At 41.9% G+C, this 25,082-nt stretch overlaps 1 long non-coding RNA gene across 1 annotated transcript; it reads right to left on the reverse strand.

The window, feature by feature from the left end:
* Positions 1–11,647: 11,647 nt before the first annotated feature.
* Positions 11,648–24,377, reverse strand: LOC129008354 (uncharacterized). Its single transcript, XR_008492532.2, has 3 exons — positions 24,030–24,377; positions 14,045–17,986; positions 11,648–11,730 (listed from the first exon to the last, which is right to left on the reverse strand). It is a non-coding gene; the product is annotated as an uncharacterized LOC129008354 (long non-coding RNA).
* Between the last annotated feature and the right edge of the window lie 705 nt (positions 24,378–25,082).

Consider the following 25,082-nt stretch of genomic DNA (forward strand, 5'->3'; position numbering starts at 1 on the left):
TATCATTCTTATTATTCCCATTTCAGAGATGAGAAAAATCAGAAAGATGCGAACTAGGCCCAGAAACTTTTGCACTAAGTTTTGAAGAGAGGAAGGGAAAGAAGGCGGAATGCTTACCCGGGAGAGGACTGGCGGCCACAGAGCAGGGCTCAGGAAAGGGCAGGAGCTGGGGCCCTGGTGAGGAATGTGTGAGAATGTATGTAGGTGGTAAGCAACTGGACGAGAATCAGGGTGGAAATGAAGTAGTCAAATCCTATCTACCTCTCCTAGTGCCTTTAACAGGATAGTCAGTCAATAAAAGACTATGAGGCAAGTCTTTTCTAAGTGCTTCTCCAGGGGCTGTGGTGGCAGCTCCTCAACTGCTACACTGACACAAAAATTTGCTTTCTTTTGTAGTACAACTTGAAGTCAGGTAAAGGAATGCCTCTAGCTTTGTTATTTTTGCTCAGAATTGCCCTTAGCTTTTCAGGGTCTTTTGTGGTTCCATACAAATTTTAGGATTGTTTTCTCTAGTTCTGTGATGAGTGTCATTGATATTTTGGTAGGGATTGCACTGTACCTGTAGGTGGCTTTGGGTAGTGTGGATATTTTAACAATATTAATTCTTTCAATTCATGAGCATGAGGTATCTTTCCTTTTTTTTTTTTGTTCTCTTCATTTTCTTTCATCAATGTGTATACTTTTCCGGGTAGAGATTTTTCACTTCCTTGCTTACATTTATTCCTAGGTATTTTATTTTGCTTTTTTGTAGCTATTGTGAATGAGATTGTTTTCTTGATTTCTTTTTCAGATTGATGGCTGTTAGCATATAGAAAATCAACTGGGCCAGGTGTGGTGGCTCACGCCTGTAATCCCAACACTTTGGGAGGCCGAGGCAGGCGGATCATGAGGTCAGGAGTTCACCAGCCTGGCCAACATAGTGAAACCCCATCTCTACTAAAAATACAAAAAAGTTAGATGGGAATGGTGGCACACGCCTGTAGTCCCAGCTACTCGGGAGGCTGAGGTGGGGAATCGCTTGAACCCAAGAGGCAGAGGTTACAGTGAGCTGAGATTGTGCCACTCCAGCCTGGCGACAGAGCAAGACTCTGTCTCCAAAAAAAAAAAGAAAAGAAAATCAATTGATTTTTGTATCCTTCAACTTAACTGAATTCGTTCATCAAAGTTCTGAGAGATGGAGTCTTTAGGTTTTTCTAAATATAAGAACAAGTCATCTGCAAACAAGGATAATTTGACTTCTTCCTTTCCAATTCAGTTGCCCTTTATTTCTTTCTCTTGCCTAATTGCTCTGGTGAGGACTTCCAGAACTATGCTGAATAGGAGTGGTGAAAGTGGGTATCCTTGTCTTGTTCCAGATCTTAGTGGAAAGGCTTTCAATGTTTTCCTGTTCAGTGTGATATTAGCTGCGGGTTTGTCATATATGGCTTTTATCATTTAAAAACTTTTTTTCCCTTAGATTATTCCCTTGTCTCCTCTGCCTTTTCCACTTAAAAAAATTTTTTTTGGAGACAGGCTCTCATTGTGTTGTCCAAGAGTGCAGTGGTGCAATCACAGCTAAATACAGTCTCAAACTCCTGGGCACAAGCGTCCTCTGGCCTCAGCTTTCCATATAGCTAGGACTACAAGTGTGCCACCATGCCTGGCTAATTTTAAAAATTTTTTGTAGAGCTGGGTCTTGCTATGTGAACTTGGGCTCAAGTGATCCTCCTGAAGTGCTGGGATTACAGGCATAAGCTACCATACCTGAGCCCTTTGCTGCTTTTCTTTCTCATTTAATATTTAAATATTTTATCATCCTTCCACTCCACCCCCACCTCAGGTCTGAAGAATTTATTAACTAACAAATGACCGTGAGGCCCTTAAGAGCTCAGTGCTAGATGCTTGGAGAGGGTGTGAGAAAAAATTCAAAGAAGATTAACTTTGCAGGAGCCCTCTTGTCTGTTTAGGCTCTGGGCAGAGTCAGTTTCTGTGGCTTCTGCAGCCTCCCACCTTTTTCCTTCTTGAGCTGGTAGAGACTTGCCTCTGGGTTGCTGGAATATACACACCTTCTTTGACACTAGGTTAAATAATACTGCTAGGAGGATTTTGTGAAATCAGAATCCTGTACATAGGTGAAACAAACAAATGTAGACAGTATGAGGAACCTTTAATTATTAACCTGGTGTGGATGATTCTGAGGAATTCAAATTCCAGGCAAATTCCAGGAGTTATATTTCAGCCACGAGCTCTTTGGGGGACTAAATTCTGCAAAAGATGGCACTTCCTTGTGAAAGACCATTATAACTGAGTGGAAACTTAGTTATTTAGTCCAAAAGCATTAGCATTAAGGCATGAATGCTTTCTACCCGACCTTGCTTCCTTATTAGATTATACAACTACATATATAAAAAATTAATCTCACTCTCTTAACCTAAAATTTATACCTCTTCTGGTGTTCACATTTTACCATTCACCCAGTGAAGCAGGTTGACTTTGCTACTTTACTACTGTATCTCAATTCCAATCCATCAACAAGTCCTGTTGAATCTGTCCCTCTCCACTGCCACCGTCCTAAAATAAGATGATACTAGCTTGTGCCTGGAGAATTATAATACCACTCATGTGGTTTCCCAAATGCACTCTCCCTTTTCCTCATTCTCTACATGGTCGCCAGAGTCGCAGTGCACAGCAGTCATGTCAGCCAACAATGGCTTCCTATTGCTCCTAGGATAAAGTCCCAAACCCTTAGCATGGCTTTCACACCACTATGCAATCTGGGCCCTTTCACTGTCTTGAGCTTCATCTCTTAGCTATGCTTTTTCAGGAAATGTGCCAGTTGCAGAGGCGGTTTTGTTTTATCTTTTCTTTTTTTTTTTTTGAGACGGAGTCTCACTCTGTCGCCAGGCAGTGGCATGATCTCGGCTCACTGCAACCTCTGCCTCCCGGGTTCAAGTGATTCTCCTGCCTCAGCCTCCCAAGTAGCTGGGACTATAGGTGTACCCCAGCACACCCAGCTAATTTTTGTATTTTTAGTAGAGACGGGGTTTCAGCATATTGGCCCGGCTGGTCTCGAACTCCTGACCTTGTGATCCGCCTGCCTCAGCTTCCCAAAGTGCTAGGATTACAGTTGTAAGCCACCACGACCGGCAGTTTTTTGTTTTTTTTTTTAACATCTTCTAAAATGCTATGTTCTTTCTCCACTATGCATATTATTTCTTCTGTGTAGAAATACTGTACTCCATTCGTTAGCTGATTTCCTTTCGATCCTCAGATCTCTTCTTTTACATATAGATACACATATATAGACACACACATATACATATGTCAGCTTTCTTGAGATGTAGTTCACATACCATACAATTCACCCATTTAAGATATGTAATTAAATGGCTTTTGGCATATTCACAGAGCTGTGCAACCATCACCATAATCAATTTTTATTCAAAGATTTATTTTCCCCCAACTCCTCGGCCCTAGGAACCACTAACTTAGCTACTTTCTGTCTGTACAGATCTGCCATATATTTCTTTTTTGCAGTTTCAGTGAGAGCTGTGCCATGTTTGGCTAGTATATCGGTTAAGTCCTTTGCATTGTTTTCCCTCTTTCTTTTTTCCCCAGCATTTCTAAAAAGGGACTAGGTTATTTGCCCTATAGTGTTTGCCACAATCTGGATTTTGTCAACTGCATCCCTGTGGTGTATTTATGTTCCCTTAGCTGCATTTTGTGTAATTTGGCAGTAGGATCTAAATGTTTTATCAGATTCAAGTTTAATTTTTGGCAATATTACTTTATAGGTGGCAGTGTACGTTTCCACTGAGAGATACACAGTGTATGCTTGTCCTTCTTTTGGTGATGTTGGCAGCCATTGATGAGAAATGCCTAGATCAATTCATTCATTAGGAGTTTTTAAGTGGTGATATAATTCTATCCTTCTTCATTTACTAGCTATTGTACAATGTTTCTATAAAGGGAAATTGCCCCTTTTCGATTATTTGATTACCTACTGATATTGTTTATATAAGAAAGCATGATAAATGCTTATTTCCCTTTTACCAAATAATCTCTTAATTGTTGCCACTTCTCTCCTTTTCAGCCACTACCATCCTGATCCAAAGTCCTTAATCTGACCCCCAAAACCTTGAATCTTTGGGATCCTACTCCTTTTGTAAGGTCCTGCATGATTTGGTCTCCATCTCTGCAGCCTCCTTTCAGTTCACTTTCCTCCTCTCTTGCTATATCTAAGCCAACTGACCTATTTTCATTTCCTAAGTCACCAGAGTTTTTCCCATTTCAGGGCCTTTGCCCATATTCCCTCACCTGGAAAGCTTTCTCCAACTTCCCCTAACTCTTACTTACCTTTCAATCATTGTTTTCTTAAGGAAGACTAGGTTGGTCTTCTGATTATAACCTCTCGTACCACCCTGTTTCACCTTCATGGCACTTCTTATACAGATGCTTCTCAACTTATGATGGGGTTATATTGCAATAAACCCATCGTAAGTTGAAAATATCATAAGTCAAAAATGCATTTATTTATTTATTTATTTATTTGAGATGGAGTCTCACTCTGTCTCCCAGGCTGGAGTGCAGTGGTGCAATCTCAGCTCACTGCAACCTCCACCTCCTGGGTTCAAGCGATTCCCCTGCCTCAGCCTCCCTAGTAGCTGGGATTACAGGCATGCACCACCATGTCCACCTAATTTTTGTGTTTTTAGTAGAGATGGGGTTTCACCACATGGCCCAGGCTGGTCTCAAACTTCTGACTTCAAGTTATCTGCCCACCTCGGCTTCCCAAAGTGCTGGGATTAAAGGCATGAGCCACCACACCCAGCCAAAAATGCATTTAATACATCTAACCTACCAAACATCATACCTGGCCTACCTTAAATGTGCTCAGAACATTTACATTTGCCTACAGTTGAGCAAGATTATCCAACACAAAGCCTATTTTATGGTAAAGTATTGAATATCTCATGTACTTTATTGTGAAAGTAGAAAATAGAATGGTTGTATAGACATGTGAAGTACAGTTTCTTTTGTATATTTATCACTTTACACTGTTGTAAAGTCAAAAAAATCTCAAGTTGGGGACTGTCTGCAGTTCATATTTATGCTTATTTGTGATAAGCATATGTCTGATCATTTGTATAATGTCTGCCTCCTCACTAAACCATAAGTTCCATGAAAGCAGCAATCATATCTACTATTTTTCTTCTAAGATTAACTTAATGACTGGAATATAGTATATGCTCAAAAAATAAATGTTGAAGTCATATTTGGGAAAAAGAAAATACTTTATCTTAGCCGGGTGCGGTGGCTCACGCCTGTAATCCCAGCACTTTGGGAGGCCGAGGCAGGTGGATCACCTGAGGTCAGGAGTTTGAGACCAGCCTGACCAACAGGGTGAAACCCCGTCTCTACTAAAAATGCAAAAGTTAGTTGGGCATGGTGGCAGGCACCTGTAGTCCCAGCTACTCAGGAGGCTGTGACAGGAGAATTGCTTGAACCCGGGAGGCGGAGCTTGCAGTGAGCCGAGATCATGCCACTGCACTCCAGCCTGGGCGATGGAGCGAGACTCCATCTCAAAAAAAAAAAAAAAAAGAAAATACTTTATCCCAACTTGTAAAGATAGCTAAAATTTACTGAGTTCTTCTGATATTCAAATCTAAGTAATCTGGCTCCAAAACCTAAGGTATCAGGTTGAAATCCCAATATATGCATACCTCAGAGATATTGTGGGTTCAGTTAAAGACCATCACAATAAAGTGGGTCACACACACTTTATGGCTTCTCAGTACATATAAAAGTTATGTTTACACTATACTATGGTCCAAGATTGTCCAACCCATGGCCCGCAGGCTACACGCAACCCAGGACAGCTTTGAATGTGGCCAAACACAAATTTGTAAACTTTCCTAAAGCATTATGAGATTTTTTTTGCAATTTTTTTTTTTTAGCACATCAGCTATTACTAGTGTTAGTGTATTTTATGTGTGGCCCAAGACAATTCTTCTTCTTCCAATGTGGCCCAAGGAAGCCAGAAGATTGGACACCCCTGCTATAGTCAATTAAGTGTACAAGGGCATTATATCTAAAAAAATAAAAATTAAAAATACTGTATTGCTAAAAAGTGCTAATGATCATCTGAGCCTTCAGCAAGTCATAGTCTTTTTTGCTGGTGGAGGGTCTTGCCTCAATGTTGATGGCTGCTGACTGAGCAAAATGGTGGTTGCCGAAGGTTGGGGTGGCTACAACAATTTCTTAAAAAATGAGACAACAATGAAGTTTGATGCATCAATTGACTCTTTATTTCACAAAAGATTTCTCTGTAGCATGCAATGCTGTTTGATAGCATTTTACCTGCAGTAGAATGTCTTTCAAAATTGGAGTCAGTCCTCTCAAACCCCACTGCTGCTTTATCAACTAAGTTTATGTAATATTCTAAGTTCTTTGTTGTCATTTCAACAAAGTTCCCAGCATCTTCACCTTTATGTTTATCTTGAGTAGATTCCATCTCAAGAAACTATTTTCGGCTGGGTATGGTATATGCCTATAATCCCAGTATTTTGAGACGCCAAGGTAAGGGACTCACTTAACACCAGGAGTTCAAGACCAGCCTAGGCAACATAGCAAGACCGTATCTCTACAAAAACAATTTTTTAAATTAGCCAGACATGGTGGCATGCACCTGTAGTCCCAGCTAATTGGGAGGCTGAGATAGGACTATTGTTTGAGCTGAGGAGTTTGAGGTTACAGTGAGCTATGATTGCACCGCTGCACTCCAGCCTGGGTGACAGAGCAAGACCCAAGTCTCAAAAAACAAAACACTTCCTTTGCCCATCCATCAGAAGCAACTCCTTATTGTTCAAGTTTCATTATGAGATTGCAACAATTCAATCATATCTTCAGGCTCCACTTCAAATTCTAGTTCTCTTGCTATTTCTAGCACATCTATAGTTACTTCCTCTACTGGAGTACTGAACCCTTCAAAGTCATGAGGGGTGGAATCAACTTCTTCCAAAGTCCTGTTAATGTTGATATTTTGACCTCCTCCCACAAATCATGGATGTTCTTAATGACATCTAGAATGGTGAATTCTTTCCAGAAGGTTCTCACTTTGCCCAGATCCATCAGAGGAATCACTATACATGGTAGCTAAGGCCTTTTGAAATGTATTTTTTTTTTTTTTTTGAGATGGAGTCTCACTGTGTCACCCAGGCTGGAGTGCAGTGGCGCTATCGTGGCTCACTGCAACCTCCGCCTCCCGGATTCACGCCATTCTCCTGCCTCAGCCTCCCGAGTACCTGGGACTACAGGCACCCGCCACTACGCCCAGCTAATTTTTTTGTATTTTTAGTAGAGATGGGGTTTCACTGTGTTAGCCAGGATGGTTGTCGAACTCCTGACCTCGTGATCCACCCGCCTCAGCCTCCCAAAGTGCTGGGATTACAGGTGTGAGCCACTGCGCCCGGCTGAAATGTATTTCTTAAATAAGACCTGAAAGTAGAAATAGCTCTGTGATCCATGGACAGCGGAATAGACATTGTGTTAGCAGGCATGGAAACAACATTAATCTTGTACATCTTCATCAGAGCTCTTGGGTGACCAGTTGCACTGTTGGAGAGCAGTAATACTTCGAAAGGAATCTTTTCTGAGCAGTAGGTCTCAATAGTGCGCTTAAAATATTCAGTAAACTATGCTGTAAACAGATGTGCTTTCTCCTTCAGGCTGTGATGTTTCATTTATAGAGCACAGGCAGAATAGATTGAGCATAATTGTTTAGGGCTCTCGGATTTTCAGAATGGTAAATGAACATCGGCTTCCACTTAAAGTCACCAGCTGCTTTAGCCTCTAACAAACGAGTCAGCCTGTCTTTTGAAACCAGCCACTGCCTTCTTCTTTCTAGCTATGAAAGTCCTAAATGTATCTCTTTCCAATCTAAGGCTGTTTTGTCACAAGAAGCATAGCTTTCAGCTTATCTCAGCTTTTGATCTTCCTCACTAAGCTTAATCAATTCTAGATTTGATTTAAAGTGAGAGACGTGTGACTTTTCCTTTCACTTGATCACCTGGAGGCCATTCTAGGGTTATTAATTGGCCTAATTCCAATATTGTTGTGTCTCAGGGAATAGAGAGGTCTGAGGAGAGGCAGAGAGACTAGAAACAACCGGTCAGTGGATCAGTAGGAGCACACATGTTTATTAAGTTTACCATCTTACATGGGTGCAGTTTGTGGTGCCCCTAAACAATTACAATAGTGATCAAAGTTCACTGATCACAGATCACCATAACAGTTATAATAATTAATGAAAAAGTTTGAAATATTGTGAGAATTGTCAAAATGTGATAGAGATATACAGTAATTGCATGCTGTTGGGAAAATGGCTCCAATAGACTTGTTCGATGCAGGGTTGCCACACACATCTTCAATTTGTGAAAAATGCAGAATCTGCAGAGTGCAATAAGGTGAGGCACAATGAAACAAAGTATGCCTATATACTCTAATCTGTAGGAATACACCATACAAATCTATATATTGAAGAGGAACTAACCTCAATTTTGGGGGGTTCTAAATTTATAAATCCCAGGGAAGAGACTTACTGGTTTAGCTTGGTTTGAGTACTCATCCCTAAACCAATCAACTTTCTTATAAGAAAATGCAGCCTGGGCTCGGTGGCTCACACCTGTAATCTCAGCACTTTGGGAGGCTGAGGCGGGTGCATCACGAGGTCAGGAGATCAAGACCATCCTGGCTAACACGGTCTCTACTAAAAATACATAAAAAAAATTAGCCGGGCGTGGTGGTGGGCACATTGTAGTCCCAGCTACTCGGGAGGCTGAGGCAGGAGAATGGCATGAACGCAGGAGGCGGATCTTGCAGTGAGCTGAGATCCTGCCACTGCACTCCAGCCTGGCGACAGAGCGAGACTCCATCTCAAAAAACAACAACAACAACAACAAAAAACAGAAAATGCAGCTTTTATGCCAGATGTGTAGATGCTATGGGGCAGTTTCTAGAAGAAGGAACTATACCAGGCCGATTATCTCATAGTAGAGCACACACATATTTCTTTCCATAGTCTAACTTCATAAATTCTCTTGTCTAGCATAGTGCAGTTTTCCCATGTAGAACAGACACCTTGCCTACTAAATGAGAAACAAGTAAAAGACATGACCAGCTACTACATTTATCTTTCATTTCCAGAATCTCAGTTATTCAGATCTGGATGTAGTTGTATATAATTTTGCAATCTATGGGCTAAATGACCAATGTAACAGCTCTCAAAACAATACAGTCGTATCTTTTGCAAAGGTCCTAAGGTCAGCTCCTGTTATATGAGAAATTACCTTGGGGCAATGGTAGCTTCCTAGACCCTTAGGCAAAACTATGTCAGGGGAAGACCCACAGGCCAAACTAAGTATCTAGAATCCCACAATTTATTACAAAATTTAAAACACTCAGTGAGAAGTAAGAGGAAAGAGTGAGGTAGATTAACACTTTGGGTAAGGTACAAGCAGGGTGAAGGACCATACTACCTGAATCTGGATTACACAATGTTCATAGTCCTGTCTTTCCCCTTGCTGTGCCAGCTTTTCTTTCTGACGGTGTGGTTATGAGGATCAGAGGTGATGTTTGAGCAAGGGATCCAACAGACGGAAGGTGTATGGAACCAGTGTATACAGGGACTTGCCTATTGGAAAGACACAGGGATATGTATGCATGGCAGTAGCTGTATCTCATCAATCAGCCTGATGAGTAGGTCTCAATTTCATTTGCATTTTTGGGGCAAAGGACAAATGGGGTTAGAATAATATCAACTATGAGTGGCTGATGTAAGGCTTCAACAATGTCAAGGGCTTAATGTATCTCATGTATATTTAGTGAATCATGAATATTTGCTATGTCTTGGTCCTTCCTTCCCTTTCTACTTTAGAACATGTATGTTCTAGCCTGTCTCACATGCCTGTTAGAAATGCTTGTTCCCCAGTGCCGCAAAGAAATACCACTTGAACGTAAATTTAATTTTCTCAGCAAGGCCATTTTTACTTTCTGCAGAAAGGGCACGCTAGCCAGCTGTTTTGCCACGAGAGTACACTGAACAAAGGAGACAGGGTTATTTATAACCTGACATGTCTACCCTACTGCTGTGTATGGTTTCCATTGCCTGGAATGGGACCTGAAATTCTGTATTTGTCCCAACTGGCTAGCAACTTAGAACTTTCTAAAAGAGACAAAGGCAGAGGGGAACAAAGGAAGGAGGCAGTAACTTGTGGAATGCTGAGAAAGGTAAAAATACCTCCAAATAAGGAAGAGGAACAGGCTATGACCTAATGCTTGCTTGGACTACTATAAGCATGCTAGGGCAAATATTTAGGCTAAATTGTGGGAGCTAAGAACACAAAGTACGTTGATTTATTACGGCTAGCAGATATCTGAGAATGTTAGCACAGGTCTTTGAATAAATTTTGCTTCTAAGAGAAGTTACTGTTTATTCCTAATTAGACAGGGAGGAAAGTCTTTTTGAAGAGGAACCTCTCCTTTACTTTTTACATGCCATTTGCTTCCATACTTGGTTTCATTTAGCCTTTTTATTGTTTTCTGCTCTATTAGTAAAATGGAAAATTCTCTAAAAATTTAAAATGTGCATTACAAATCGAAGATCATGTATAGTCAAGATTACCGTTGAAGATCTCTTAAATTGCCTATAAGGCACAATATATTGCATTTATGAGCTACATTGGAGGCTGACATTCTGTCTCTCAGTAAGTCCAACCTAGAGGATTTTCCTTGCAGCATTGGAACAGATGGCTCATCCTTCTTTTGAGCCCCAGAGGAAGTCATTGGCTTGCATGTAGGACTTCTAGACTTGGACTCAGACTGCTAGATGCCCACACTATGAGAGGCACCTGGAAACAGATCAACTGAGAGAATGACACGTTTGTGTCTTCTATCTTCTGCTTACTTTGGGCATTAATTTGCTTAGTCAAATGATGCTTATACTTCCCTCTCTCAAGCCTACTTCAGTTCATATGAATTAAATGTGTGTACATTCTGCTTCTAGGGTAAAAAAGTATTAAATGATGAAAAACAAATAGAATATCCACAATTTTTAAAAAAGCTCTTTAGAAAAGAAGAAAAAGAAGAGCAACCTACAGAGGTCACTTGCCCAGATCTTATAGCACATCTTGCTGAAGACAATAAAGTAGATCATAGGGCCAGCAAACTTAATGTGCATCTGTTTGTTAACTTACTTCCTTAAGAGTGGGTTAAGTTCAGTATGGCTGCCCCAGGATTCTGCTAGGAGGGTTTTCCTTATTTGTATCCAACAGGGCCATCCCTGAGTATGATGATTAATGTTGTGTGTCAACTTGACTAGGCTAAGGGATACTCAAATAGCTGGTAACACATTATTTCTGGGTGTGTCTGTGAGGATGTTCCTGGAAGAGATTAGCATTTGAATCAGTAGATTAAGTAGTGATCACCCTCACCAACATGGGTGAGTGTCATTCAATCCATTGAGGACCTGGATAGAACAAAAAGGTGAAGGAAGGGTGAATTTGTTCTCTCTGCTTGAGGCGGGACATCCATCTTCTTCTACCCTCAGACAGCTGTGCTCCTGATTCTCAGGCCTCGGGACCCAGACCAGGATTTCCATCAGCTCCCCTGGCTCGCAGGCCTTCTGACTTCTGACTCACCATCGGCTCTCCTGGATCCAGCTTGCCAATGGCAGATCGTGGGACTCCTTGGCCTCTGTAATCGCATGAAACAATGTCCACAGTATGTCTCCTATTAAATAAACATATATCTAATCTCTTATTTGTTCTGCTTCTCTGGAGAACCCTGACTAATACACTGAGAAAGAGCTTGGGGAGGATTCCTCTGAAGAGGACTCTATTTTAGCAGTAGACACTATGTTGGCGAATACATTTGAGCTGAGTCCTATCTTACGGGTTCAGCAATAATCACAGGTGATTTTGCAAGGATTGAGTTATTTTTTTATTTTTTTATTTTGCAGTGCTTAAGACTGAAACAGCCTATTGCATTCATTTTTGAGGACAGTGTTTGCTAATAACCCAATGCAGAAATCATTTGTGGTTAGGATTATGATCTAATCATTCACCAAACTTAGATGATCTTCACTGGGTCACAAAAATATTGCACAACAGTGGGGTAATTAATATTTTCTAATAAAAAAATGGAACTCTCATAGTAGCCATCTAGATGGGGGAGAAGGTGTTCTCAATTTTGTTATGTGTTTTTAATTCTGTTTGGCAGTTATATTACATTTTTCTGGCTCATTCATTCTTTTGCACTTAGAAGACTTTTCTATCATCTCTTCTGTCAGTCCTCCAATACTTCCTTTACCACTCTCTCTCAGTTGATGCCCATCATAAAAAACTACCACAGGCCGGGTGCAGTGGCTCACACCTGTAATTCCAGCACTTTGGGAGGATGAGGTGGGTAGATCACCTGAGGTCAGGAGTTTGAGACCAGCCTGGCCAACAAGGTGAAACCCCATCTCTACTAAAAATACAAAAAATTAGCTGGGCATGGTGGTGGGCACCTGTAGTCCCAGCTACTTGAGAGGCTGAGGTAGGAAAATTGCTTGAACTTGGGAGGCGGAGGTTGCAGTGAGCTGAGATTGTGCGATTGCACTCCAGCCTGGGCAACAGGGTGAGACTCTCAAAAAAACAAAACAAAACAAAACAAAAAAACAAAAAACGAACGACTACAAATGTGGTGGCTTAAAACAACACACACTCTTTATCTTACAATCTAGAAGTCACAAGTTGGACAGAAGTCTCCCTGGCTTAAAATCAAGGTATAGGCAGGACTATGTCCATTTCTGAAAGCCATATGGAGAAGCCCTTTTTGCCTTTTCTCCTTTCTAGAGGCCACTTGTACTCCTTGGCTCATGGTCTCCTTATTCCATCTTGAAAGCCAGCAACTCCTCTGCCCCTTTCCCCATCATCATGTTTCTCTCAACCACATTCTTCTGCCTCCTTCTTCCACTGTTTTTTGTTTTGTTTTAAATGGAGTCTCGCTCTGTCACCCAGGCAGGAGTGCAGTGGTGTGATCTCAGCTCACTGCAACCTCCACCTGCCAGGTTCAAGCAATTCTCCTGCCTCAGCCTCCTGAGTAGCTGGGACTTCAGGCGCGTGCCACCATGCCTACCTGATTTTTTATATTCTTTGTAGAGATGGGTTTTCACCATGCTGGCCAGGCTGGTCTTGAACTGCCAGCCTCGGCCTCCCAAAGTGCTGGGATTACAGGCGTGAGCCACCACGCCCAGCCCCCTTCCACTGTTTTTAGTAAGAGCCATAGTGAAGATATAGTTCACACACCACATAATTCATGCATTTAAAGTGGACAATTTGATAGTTGTTAGTATATTCATGGAATTGTACATCCATCCATTACCAGAACCAAGTTTGGAACATTTTCATTATCCCCAAGAAACCCTGTGCCCTTTAGCAATTATCTTTTATTCTTGCCCATCACTCATTCCTAACCCTTGGTAACCACTAATCTGCTTTCTGCCTTTATGGATTTTCCTCTTCTGGCCTTTTCATGTAAATGGAATCACACAGTATATGCTCTTTTGTCACTGGCTTTTTTCACTTGGCATGCTTTCAAGATTCATCCATGTCTCAGTACTTCATTCTCCTCTTCCACTTTTAAGGACTCGTGATTAGATCGGGCCTACCCTGGTAATCCAGCAAAAGCTGCCCATCTCATGGTCCTTACTGTTTTTTGGTTTGTTTTTTGTTTTTGAAAGAGTCTCGCTCTGGTGCCCAGGTTGGAGTGCAGTGGCGTGATCTCGTCTCACTGAAACCTCTGCCTCCCAGGTTCAAGCGATTCTCCTGCCTCAGCCTCCCGAGTAGCTGGAATTACAGGCGCGTGCCATCACACCCAGCTAATTTTTGTATTTTTAGTAGAGATGGGGTTTCACCATGTTGGTCATGCTGGTCTCGAACTCCTGACCTCAAGATCCGCCCGCCTTGGCCTCCCAAAGTGCTGGGATTACAGGTGTGAGCCACGGCGCCAGGCCCACGGTCCTTACCCTTAATCACATCTGCCAAGTTCCTTTGGCCATGTAAGGTAACACAGTCACAGATCTCAGGGTTTAGGACATGGACATCGTTGGGGGGCCATTACTCAGTCTACCACAATGAATATACTTCCTATTTCAGAGAGAAAATAAAAGCAGTCAGAGGACAATAGAGAATTTCCCCTATTCCCCAGCATGTGGAGCCACGGACTCTGCCTTCCCCCAATCAAGATGGTACAGAATCTCATAATCTCAGCATTTCTCATCACAGAATTCCCCTTTCTGTCCTGCTAGCAAAGGCCACACTGCCACTCAGCGCTGGACCCCTTCTCCTCTCGCTGTCCTGCTAGCAAAGGCCACACTGCCACTCAGCGCTGGACCCCTTCTCCTCTCGCTGTCCTACTAGCAAACGCCACACTGCCACTCAGCGCTGGACCCCTTCTCCTCTCGCTGTCCTGCTAGCAAAGGCCACACTGCCACTCAGCGCTGGACCCCTTCTCCTCTCGCTGTCCTGCTAGCAAAGGCCACACTGCCACTCAGCGCTGGACCCCTTCTCCTCTCGCTGTCCTGCTAGCAAAGGCCACACTGCCACTCAGCACTGGACCCCTTCTCCTCTCGCTTACTCAGTGGCACTGTTGGAGCTACCCTCCCCTCTCCTGCATTATCATTTCTTACTTTTCTCTTGGATCATTTCAATTGGCATAAAACAACTTGTAATTTCACCCTTCTGAAAACAAAATCCTTTTTTGACCCCTTTCCCTCTTCTACTAGTGCCTCATTTCTTTGTTCCCCCGACTCTTTAAAACAAAACTTCATGGAAGACTTGTCTATGTTGTTTTCAATTTTTCTTTTTCAATTATGGTTTTGTTTTGTTAGAGAGTCATTAAAAATTTTTTTTTTCAATTTTTTTTTTTTTTTGGTGGGGGCAGGTCTCACTATGTTGCCCATTCTGGTCTCGAACTCTTGGACTCAAGCAATCCTCCCGCCTCGGCCTTGCAAAGTGCTGGAATCACAGGCATGAGATACCATGCCCAGCCAATTTATTGTGGTTAAGTATATATAATAAAATTTACCATTTTAACTGTTTTCAAGTATACAATTCAGGGGCACGAATTACTTTCACTATGTTGTCCAACCATCAACACTGTCCACTTCTAGAATTTTTCATCATTCCAAACAGAAACTGCATACTCCTTAACCAATAGCTCCCATTCTCCCCTGCCCCCAGCCCCTAGGGGCGCCGTTCTACTTTCTGTCTCTGAATTCGACACGCTGGGTACCTCTCTAAGTGGAATCATGCAGTATTTATTCTTTTGTGTCTGGCTTCTTTCACACAGCATAATGTTTTAAAGGTTTGTCTATATGGTAGCATGAGTCAGAATTTCATTCCTTTTCATGGCTGAGTAATATTCCATTGTATGCATATAGCACATTGTATTTAGCCATTTCCCTTTTTTTGTTTTTGTTCTTGTTTTTGTTTTGAGACAGAGTCTTGCTCTGTCGCCAGGCTGGAGTACAGTGGCACAGTCTTGGCTCACTGCAACCTCCACCTCCTGGGTTCAAGCGATTCTCCTGCCTCCGTCTCCCAAGTAGCTGGGACTACAGGCATGCGCCACCACGCCCAGCTAATTCTTGTATTTTTGTAGAGACAGGGTTTCACCATGCTGGCCAGGATGGTCTCGATCTCAACCTTGTGATCCGCCTGCCTCGGCCTCCCAAAGTGCTGGGATTAAAGGCGTGAACCACCATGCCCGGCCTCATTTTCTGGTTGATGGACACTTGGGTTGTTTCCATTTTGGGGCTATTGTGAACACTGCTGCCATGAACATGTGCATACAAGTATCTGTTGAGTCATTTCTCTTAAGTTCACTACAGTTAGGCTTTCACTCTCACTGGTCAACACAAATTGTTCTTGTCAAGGTCATCAGTGACCTCTGAGCTGCTGCAGCCAATTATCAATTCTTCATTCTCATCTTATATAACAGTGCCATCTGCATTTATCATTGCCTCCTCCTTGAAGTCTTTTCTTTAGTTGACCTCCAGGACACCACCACACACTCCCAATTACCTTGCCACCTCACTCGCCACTATTCCTTAGCCTCCTTTGTTAATCATCCTTGCTGTCCCCTCTGCAGTCTTTGGAACTATTCTCTTTTCCGTCTGTACTTTCTCCCTTAGTAATATCTTCCAATCTCAAGGTGACTCCAACTATTTACTCTTGACACGTTCATCGGATAGCAGGTGAGCATCTTACAGTTAACATGTCGCAGACTAAATTCCCGATCATCCCTATCCCTCCCCATCAAAATATGCTCCTTTCAGTCTTTCTGAACTAATTCAATGGGATCCTTCTAGTTGCTTAGGCACAAGTCCTGGAATCATCTTTTATTCCTCGATTTCTCTCCCATCCCATGTTCAGTCTATTAACAAATGCTGTTGGCACCTTCTTTAAAATATTTACAGAATCTGCCATGTGTGGCACACACCTATAGTCCCAGCTTCCATCTACTCAGGAGGCAGAGGTGGGACAGTCGCTTGAGTCCAGGAGTTCGAGTCCAGCTTGGACAACATAGCAAGACCATATCTTGAATACACACACATACACACACACACTTTGATCATTTTTCTCCATCTTTACCACTACTGCCTTGAGACAAGTCATCAACATCTCTTGCCTGGATTATTTCCATAATCTCTTAACTAGTCTCCTTGAGTTTTCTTTTGCCTCTCTCCAGTTAATACTCAATACATCAGCAAAATGATGCCATTAAAATGTAAGTTTCTCATGTTATTCTTGTTAATCAAGAAGCATGAAAGGCCGGACTGCAAAGCAGTAAGACACTTATTGGGGTCTTAGGAATTGTGATTCAGGAGAAACAGACGTGGTCAAAGGCCACATTGTGTTCTGAAAAAGAAAGGGGAGTAGTAATTTTTAAAAAGATGCCGAGGGTGATTACACTAGTTGTTTTGAAAGAATTATTGTTGGTAGAGGAGGCTGGCTTAGTACATGAGTCCATAGTCCATTGGTTGTAGCTGCTGTTTAGGAGTTATAGTGCTGGCAAAATTTATCTATTTTCCAAGATGTTTTGGTCATGGGGATTTGGCCCAGTTCAAAGGTTTAAGGCAATTTCTGGGTTTTTTTATTTCCAAGGTTGCAGGTTTTATAGAATTAGTACTTCTTTGAATGGCTTCCCAATTTGATTGATTTATTTATTTATTTTTGAGACAGGGTCTCACTCTGTCACCTAGGCTAGAGTATAGTGGTGTGATTGCAGCTCCTGGAAGCGTTGACCTCCCAAGTTCAAGTGATCCTCCCACTTCAGCCTCCTGAGTAACTGGAACTAGTCACATGCTATCATACCAAACTGATTTTTGTAGTTGTTTTTAGTAGAGACAAGGTCTCACTATGTTGCCCTTGAACTCCTGAGCTCAAGCAATCCTCCTGCCTTGGCCTCCCAAACTGGAGATTACAGGTGTGAGCCAATGCACCCAGCCCTGATTTAATTTTAGAGCTCTGAACCAGAGTGATCCATTTTGTATATCACATTTCACATTCCCTGTTTTGATCAAGATCTGACAGGAGGCAGCACTGGTGATCAATTATTATTGGTTGGCCATAGATTGGCTATATATTGTCTTTGGAGCTAGAAATGTCTGATTTTAGAGTGGCTTGTCCCACAGAGGTGAGTTGTCAAAAGATAACATGCAGAAATTGGCCAAGTTTGAGTAACAGGCGAGCCATTTTCATAAAGAGGCCTGCATTAGTCTATGGCAATTAGCTGTACATCAGGAAAGACATACATTTGGTTAATCACGCATAAAGGTCATTCTTCAGCCTTCTTTCCTGAAATAGATGACGAGACTTCAGGAAGGAGATAGAAGGCAATTGTGTTTCTTTTGGTGAGAAGCTTTCTTGGTCAGATAAAGGAATTCCAGAGGGAGACTCTCTGTGCCCTTGGAGAGAGAGGAAAAAGACAAAATTAGAGGGACCTTGATTCTGAGGCTTCTGAGGCCTTTCCATTTTCAAAAGCACTTAACATGCCAAAGCACCATATTCTTGGGGAAACATTCTCTGCAAACAACATTTCCATATGAAACTTCCCTAGATGTTTCACACAATGAAAGCTGAGTTGGTGGCTGTGGAGAGAATATTTGAGTTAATAGCTGAGTGGCAAAGGATCCCGTTAACCCAGTCTCCCATTTCTGGAAATAGGCCAGCCCCATTAGACAGCTGTATCTGATTTCAGAAGATGGTGTTGCAGACAGGCTCTTGCACAGAAGAAACACAAAGGTTAATGTTTGGAACAGTATAAACCAGTTTCTTTAGAGTTTGGAGGGCAGTCAGTTGAGGTGTCTTGATGTTAAACTCAAAGCATTCTCAGCTAAAGTAGAAATAGGCGGTAGCAATCTAACAGCTTTTCTGGTCTGTAATTTGCATATCACAAGGTTGTTTATTCATGAGCTTCAGCTTGCAGGCCCTCCGGAAAAAGGTAGTAGCAATTTCAGTGAGTCCAAGTCAGAAAAATGGAATAAAATTTTGGAAACATTAGTTTGGAGACTTGTAACCAGGAAGGAATTCAAAATTCAGTCTGAATTGTAGGCAAATAATAGAAACAATGGTCAGTGGTAGAATCTAATAACAGGTGTACTATAGTTTTTTTCTGAAATGTAATTTTTCAATCTCTAGTCCCCCATTTCTACCAAAGATAAATCATAGCAGAACCAATTTAATTGCAGAATAATTTTAGTCCTATTATACATGGCTTGATTATTTGCATAAAGTAAAGCAGCAATAGTGATTGGCTATATAGGCTCTTTATAAATTGGCTTTGCAGGGGCTTTTTCATAAGAAACTCAGATTTTTAAAAGCCGGCCGGGCATGGTGGCTCATGCCTGTAATCCCAGCACTTTGGGAGGCCAAGGCGGACGGATCACCTGAGGTTGTGAATTTGAGACCAGCCTGGCTAACATGGAGAAACCCGTCTCTACTAAAAACACAAAACTAGCCGGGCGTGGTGGTACATACTTGTAATCCCAGCTACTCGGGAGGCTGAGGGAGGAGAATTGCTTGAACCTGCAAGGCGGAGGTTGCGGTGAGCCAAGATCGCGCCATTGCACTCCAGCCTGGGAAACAAGAGTGAAACTGTTTCAAAAAAAAAAAAAAAAAAAAAGCCTCTCAAGGATAGGAAGCCACGCCAAGGATTTTCCATCAGATTATACCTGTAATAACCATACAAATTGGGTGAATTCTTCTCAAGGTCCCCAAAATATCTTGAGGTTCCTGGGCCTGTTAGAAAGTGACATTCTTTACTTACCATAGGATCAAAAATCCTTTAAAGAAACGGTATAGACAAGGAACCAGGACAGTCTTTTTCCAAGTCTATTGGCTTTAAAGTCAGTTTCAATTCCTTAAAGCAGCCTGATCACATATGAAAGTATGACATTCCAGTCAAAGTCTTAGTAAAATAACCAGTGTCTCTAATTGTGTCCTATCACAGAAGAAAACAGATTCTTACTGAATTTATTCAAATACCTATATTGCCATAAAATAAAAATACTCATTAATAGATTCCAAATTTTGAAGATATCAGGGAGAAAAGTAAATGTTTCCATTCTGCTCACAAAAGTATACTTTCCCAATTACTGTAAGTTATAAATAGCTTAAGAGGAAAAAAAGATTTTTTTTTTTAACTCTGGAAAACAAAACAAAACAATTAGCAGCATACCTATAATCCCAGCTACTTAGGAGGCTGAAGTAGGAGGACTGTTTGAACTCAGGAGTTTGAAGCCAGCTTGGACAACATGGCGTGGCCCTGTCTCAAAATAAATAATAAAAGAATGTTTCAAGCAAAAAAGTCATAAACATCATTTCAGTCCTTTATCAGGTTAGTCCCATCTACTTAATTATTGTTCTGTATGATGTCAGATTAGCAATTTTATGAGTCCAGTTTTTTTTTTACTGGATTTTTTTTTTTTTTTTAACCCAGTCCAATTGAATAATCTCGAGGTTGTAAGCAGAGGTCTCTATTTAAAAGTACCTTTCAGAGGCTTTTTCATGAACCTCCTTGAAAATACACCACCTTAGGATTTGCAAAGAGCTCTTAGAAAAAAAGCACCAGAATGAAGCAATTTACCAAGACATATCAGAGTTTTAGGACTTTCATACAATTTTGGAACATATATTAACACATTTATACAAATATAACTCAAGGAAAATTAAACACGATTTCTAAATTTGACAATGCTTTCTATGTGATTTTAACATACCAGATAAGCCCAATATGTCTCTCTTGGAGTTCCAGGGGCTCTTTTTGGAACGTCCAAAAGTTAGTTTGAAGTCAAAAATAATTTAGAATTCAAAATCTGCTTTTGGGTAGTTTGTCAGATGGCAATGGTTTAAAACACTTGATTTAAAGCTAATTTTAATATTATAAACAGATCTATCCAATCTCAGTCAGCCTTGACCATACAAGATAATGGTTCCACAATCCTTTTATAACTTCTTACAGATTTTTTTCCATTCTCTTTCCCCCTACAACTCTCTACATCCATTCAATTTTGTTTGTTTGAGACAGAGTCTCGCTCTGTCGCCCAGGCTGGAGCACAATGGTGGGATCTCAGCTCGCTGCAACTTCCGCCTCCCAGGTTCAAGTGATTGATTCTCCTGCCTCAGCCTCCGGAGTAGCTGGGATTACAGGTGTCTGCCATCACGCCCGGCTAATTTTTGTATTTTTAGTAGAGACAGGGTTTCACCGTGTTGGTTAGGTTGGTCTCGGACTCCGGACCTCAGGTGATCCACCCGCCTCAGCCTCCCAAAGTGCTGGGATTACAGGCATGAGCCACTGCACCCAGCCTCATTGAGTTTTATCTATTATTTTTAAACTTTTTTTTTAATTTGTATGGGTACCTAGGAGATATATATGTTTATGGGGTCTATTTTGATGCAGGTGTACAGTGTGTAACAATCACATCAGGGTAAATGGAGTATCCACCACCTCAAGCATTCATCATTTCTTTGTATTTTGAACATTCCAATTATATTCCCTCAATTATTCTAAAATGTATGACAAATTATTGCTGAATGTGGTCACCCTGTTGTGCTATCAAATACTGTATCTCATTAATTGTATCTATTTTTTTGTACCCATTAACCATACCTATTCTATACGACCCCACTACCCTACCCAGCCTCCGGTAACCATCATTCTATTCTCTATCTCCGTATGTTCAATTGTTTTAATTACTAGCTCCCACAAATGATTGCTAACGTGAGAAGTTTGCCTTTCTGTGCCTAGCTTATTCCACTTAACATAATGTCCCCCAGTTCCACTCTTGTTGCAAATGACAGGATCTCATTCTACTTTATGGCTGACTAGTACTCCATTGTGTATATATACCACATTTTCTTTATCCTATCCTGTTGACACGTTGATTCCAGATCCTGGCTACTGTGCATAGTGCTGCAGTCAACATGGGAGTGCCGATCTCTCTTCAATGTACTGATTTCCTTTTCCTCGGGTATCTATCTAACAAGGTAATCTACCTTGGGATTACTAGATCATATGGTTTTTTAATTTTTTAGTTTTTAGTTTTTGAGGAACCTCTGTACTGTTCCTCATAGCAGCTGTACTAATTTACACTTCCACTGACAGTGTATGAGGTTTCCCCTTTTCTCTACATCCTCACCAGTGTTTATTGTTGTTGCCTGTCTTTTGAATAAAAGCCAGTTTAACTAGGGTGAGATGATATCTCACTGTAGTTTTTTTTTTTTTAAATCAGGGTGCCACTCTGTTACCCAGGCTGGAGTGCAGTGGTGCAATCATGGCTCACTGCAGTCTTGACTTCCCAGGTTCAAGTGATCCTCCTGCCTCAGCCTCCTGAGTACCTGGGACTACAGGCGTGGCACCACCATGCCCAGCTATTTTTAAATTTTTTTTTTGTAGAGATGGGGTTTCCCTGTGCTGCCCAGGCTGGTCTCAAAACTCCTGGGCTCAAGAGATCCTCCCTCCTTGGCCTTCCAAAGTGCTGTGATTATAGGCATGAGCCACTACACCCAGTGTTCATTGTAGTTTTTGATTTTTCATTTATCTGATGATCAGTGATGTTGAACACCTTTTCATATACCTGTTTGCCATTCTTATGTCTTCGAGAAATGTCTATTCAATATCATTTTTTATTCATTCCATTTAAACAACCTTGAATTAACCTCTAGACAAAATTACTTTTCCTTTAACAAAACCCACATATTTACGTTTTTAAAAATAACCTAACAAAAAACACATTCTACTGTCCTTGTCCAATCTGTACACAGAATTATTTCTCTTATATCAAGTAGTTTTAGTTATACATACTAACTACAGTTTGAATTCTTAGTGATTCTAAATTCTAGTGAACAACCTAGGAAGTAAGCAGTTTTAATTATTATGTACCAGATACAGAGCCCAGGCCTGAGGACAGGGCTGTGAAGACAATGCCTGTAGGAGCTAACCTCTCCCAGCATGGCCAGGAGGCACAGCTGCGCCAGAGAGGATGTATTGACCTTGGCTCTGCCCTGAAGCTGGTGGCCCAGGTGCTTTAGATACACGTCTCCAGACCTCACCATAAGCATTATCCAGACCCCAGAATCTAAAGGCTCGAAATCTAATTTTAAAACTAGCTTTATTTACCAAAGATTACTAAAGTCAAGTGAATTTGAAAAGCATTTGGGGCTGGGTGCAGTGGTTCACGCCCATAATCCCAGCACTTTGGGAGGCCGACGCAGGTGGATCACCTGATCCAGATCAGCCTGGCCAACATGGCGAAACTCCATCTCTACTAAAAATACAAAAATCAGCCAGGCGTGGTGGCAGGTGCCTGTAATCCCAGCTACTCAGGAGGCTGAGGCAGGAGAATCGCTTGAACCTGGGAGGTGGAGGTTGCAGTAAGCCGAGATTACGCCATTACACTCCAGCCTGGGCAACAAAAGCAAAACTCCGTCTCAAAAAAGGAAAAAAAAAGAAAAAAAGAAAGAAAAACATTTGGGCTACTTATGAATACTCATTTATCAAGTCAATTTGGTACCTTGTAGACAATATACAAACAGACATGTACACATGTATACACAAAAACAGAAAAACAAAGATTTTATAGCTTCGATTTAAAAATTTTTAGCCAGGAGAAAGGTAAAACTGTTTAAAGAAACAGTTGAATTATGTCTCTCTAAATGAAACAGTTGAAGTTTCTCTGGCCAACATAGCCAAAGCCATCTCAAAGCGCACAGAGAGAACATAAGCATTTCAAGACAGACTTTGGGTGCGTTAGTGGATTATTACAAATGGATGCCAAAGTAATACAAAATCACAGGAATTTGCTACAGCATTTTACAAGGAAAACATACAGATGAACTTAGAGAACATTCAGAAACCTTTTCAAATAAACTGGATGCCGGAAAGGAATATTTTGTACACCAGTCTAGTTACATACGTGGCTTCCAATTCAGTCTTTACTTTCTAACTGGAATACTGAGCTCAGGGCAAAGCCCATTAACAGGGCCAACAAAGAATTTGCAGTTTTCCAAGGCCTAATATTTTATGTGTGAAAAGCAGACATAGCTGGAAGCAGAGCAACTAGATGCTCAGAAATCAAGGATCACATTTTACACTGGATCCCAGACCCCCCAAAACAGAGATACACCACGGGACTGGACGGTACACTTCCACAGTGCACCTACACATAAAGGGTGACTGACCCAGCACCCATCAGCCCACTCTGGGATCAGCCCAGTCCCCACAGGAGCTTTTTTTTTTTTTTGAGACAGGCTTGTTGCCGAGGCTAGAGTGCAATGGCATGACCTCAGCTCACTGCAACCGCTGCCTCCTGGGTTCAAGCAATTCTCCTGCCTCAGCCTCCACAATAGCTGTGATTACAGATGCCTGCCACCACACCCGGCTAACCTTTTGTATTTTTAGTAGACACAGGGTTTTCACCATGTTGGCCAGGCTGGTCTCAAGGTACTGACCTCATCAGGTATCTGCCTCCCTCGGCCTCCTAAAGTGCTGGTGTGTCCGGAATTGGTGGGTTCTTGGTCTCACCAACTTCAAGAATGAAGCCGCAGACCCTTGCGGGGAGTATTACAGTTCTTAAAGGTGGCGCATTCGGAGTTTGTTCCTTTTGATGTTCGGATGTGTTCAGAGTTTCTTCCTCGTGGTGGGTTCACAATCTCGCTGGCTTCAGGAGTGAAGCTACAGACCTTCCCGGTGAGTGTTACAGCTCATAAAGGCAATGCAGACCCAAAGGAGCAGTAGCAAGATTTATTGCAAAGAAGGAAAAAGCAAAGCTTTCCCAGCACGGAAGAGGGCGGAGCGCCTTTGTCAAGGTGCGGGCAGCCTGCTTTTATTCTCTTATCTGGCCCCACCCACATCCTGCTGATTGGTCCATTTTACAGAGAGCCGATTGGTCTGTTATACAGAGAGCTGATTGGTCCGTTTTGACAGGGTGCTGATTGGTGCGTTTACAATCCCTGAGCTAGACACAAAAGTTCTCCATGTCCCCACTAGATTAGCTAGATACAGAGTGTTGATTGGTGTACTTACAAACCCTGAGCTAGACACAGAGTGCTGATTGGCGTATTTACAAACCTTGAGCTCGATACAGAGTGCCGATTTGTGCATTCACAATCCCTTAGCCAGACATAAAGATTCTCTGTATCTAGCCAGATTAAGTAGATACAGAGTGCCAAATGGTGCATTCACAAACCCTGAGCTAGACACAGGGTGCTGATTGGTGTGTTTACAAACCTTGAGCTAGATACAGAGTGCTGATTGGTGTATTTACAATCCCTTAGCTAGACATAAAGGTTCTCCAAGTCCCCACCAGATCAGCCAGACACAGAGTGCTGATTGGTGCATTCACAAACCTTGAGCTAGACACAGAGTGCCGATTGGTGTATTCACAATCCCTTAGCTAGACATAAAGGTTCTCCAAGTCCCCACCAGACTCAGGAGCCCAGCTGGCTTCACCCAGTGGATCCGCCACAGGGGCGCACGTGGAGCTGCCTGCTAGTCCCGTGCCC

Source organism: Pongo pygmaeus, chromosome 9, assembly GCF_028885625.2.
Source record: "Pongo pygmaeus isolate AG05252 chromosome 9, NHGRI_mPonPyg2-v2.0_pri, whole genome shotgun sequence".
In the NCBI taxonomy this organism is placed as follows: Eukaryota; Metazoa; Chordata; class Mammalia; order Primates; family Hominidae; genus Pongo; species Pongo pygmaeus.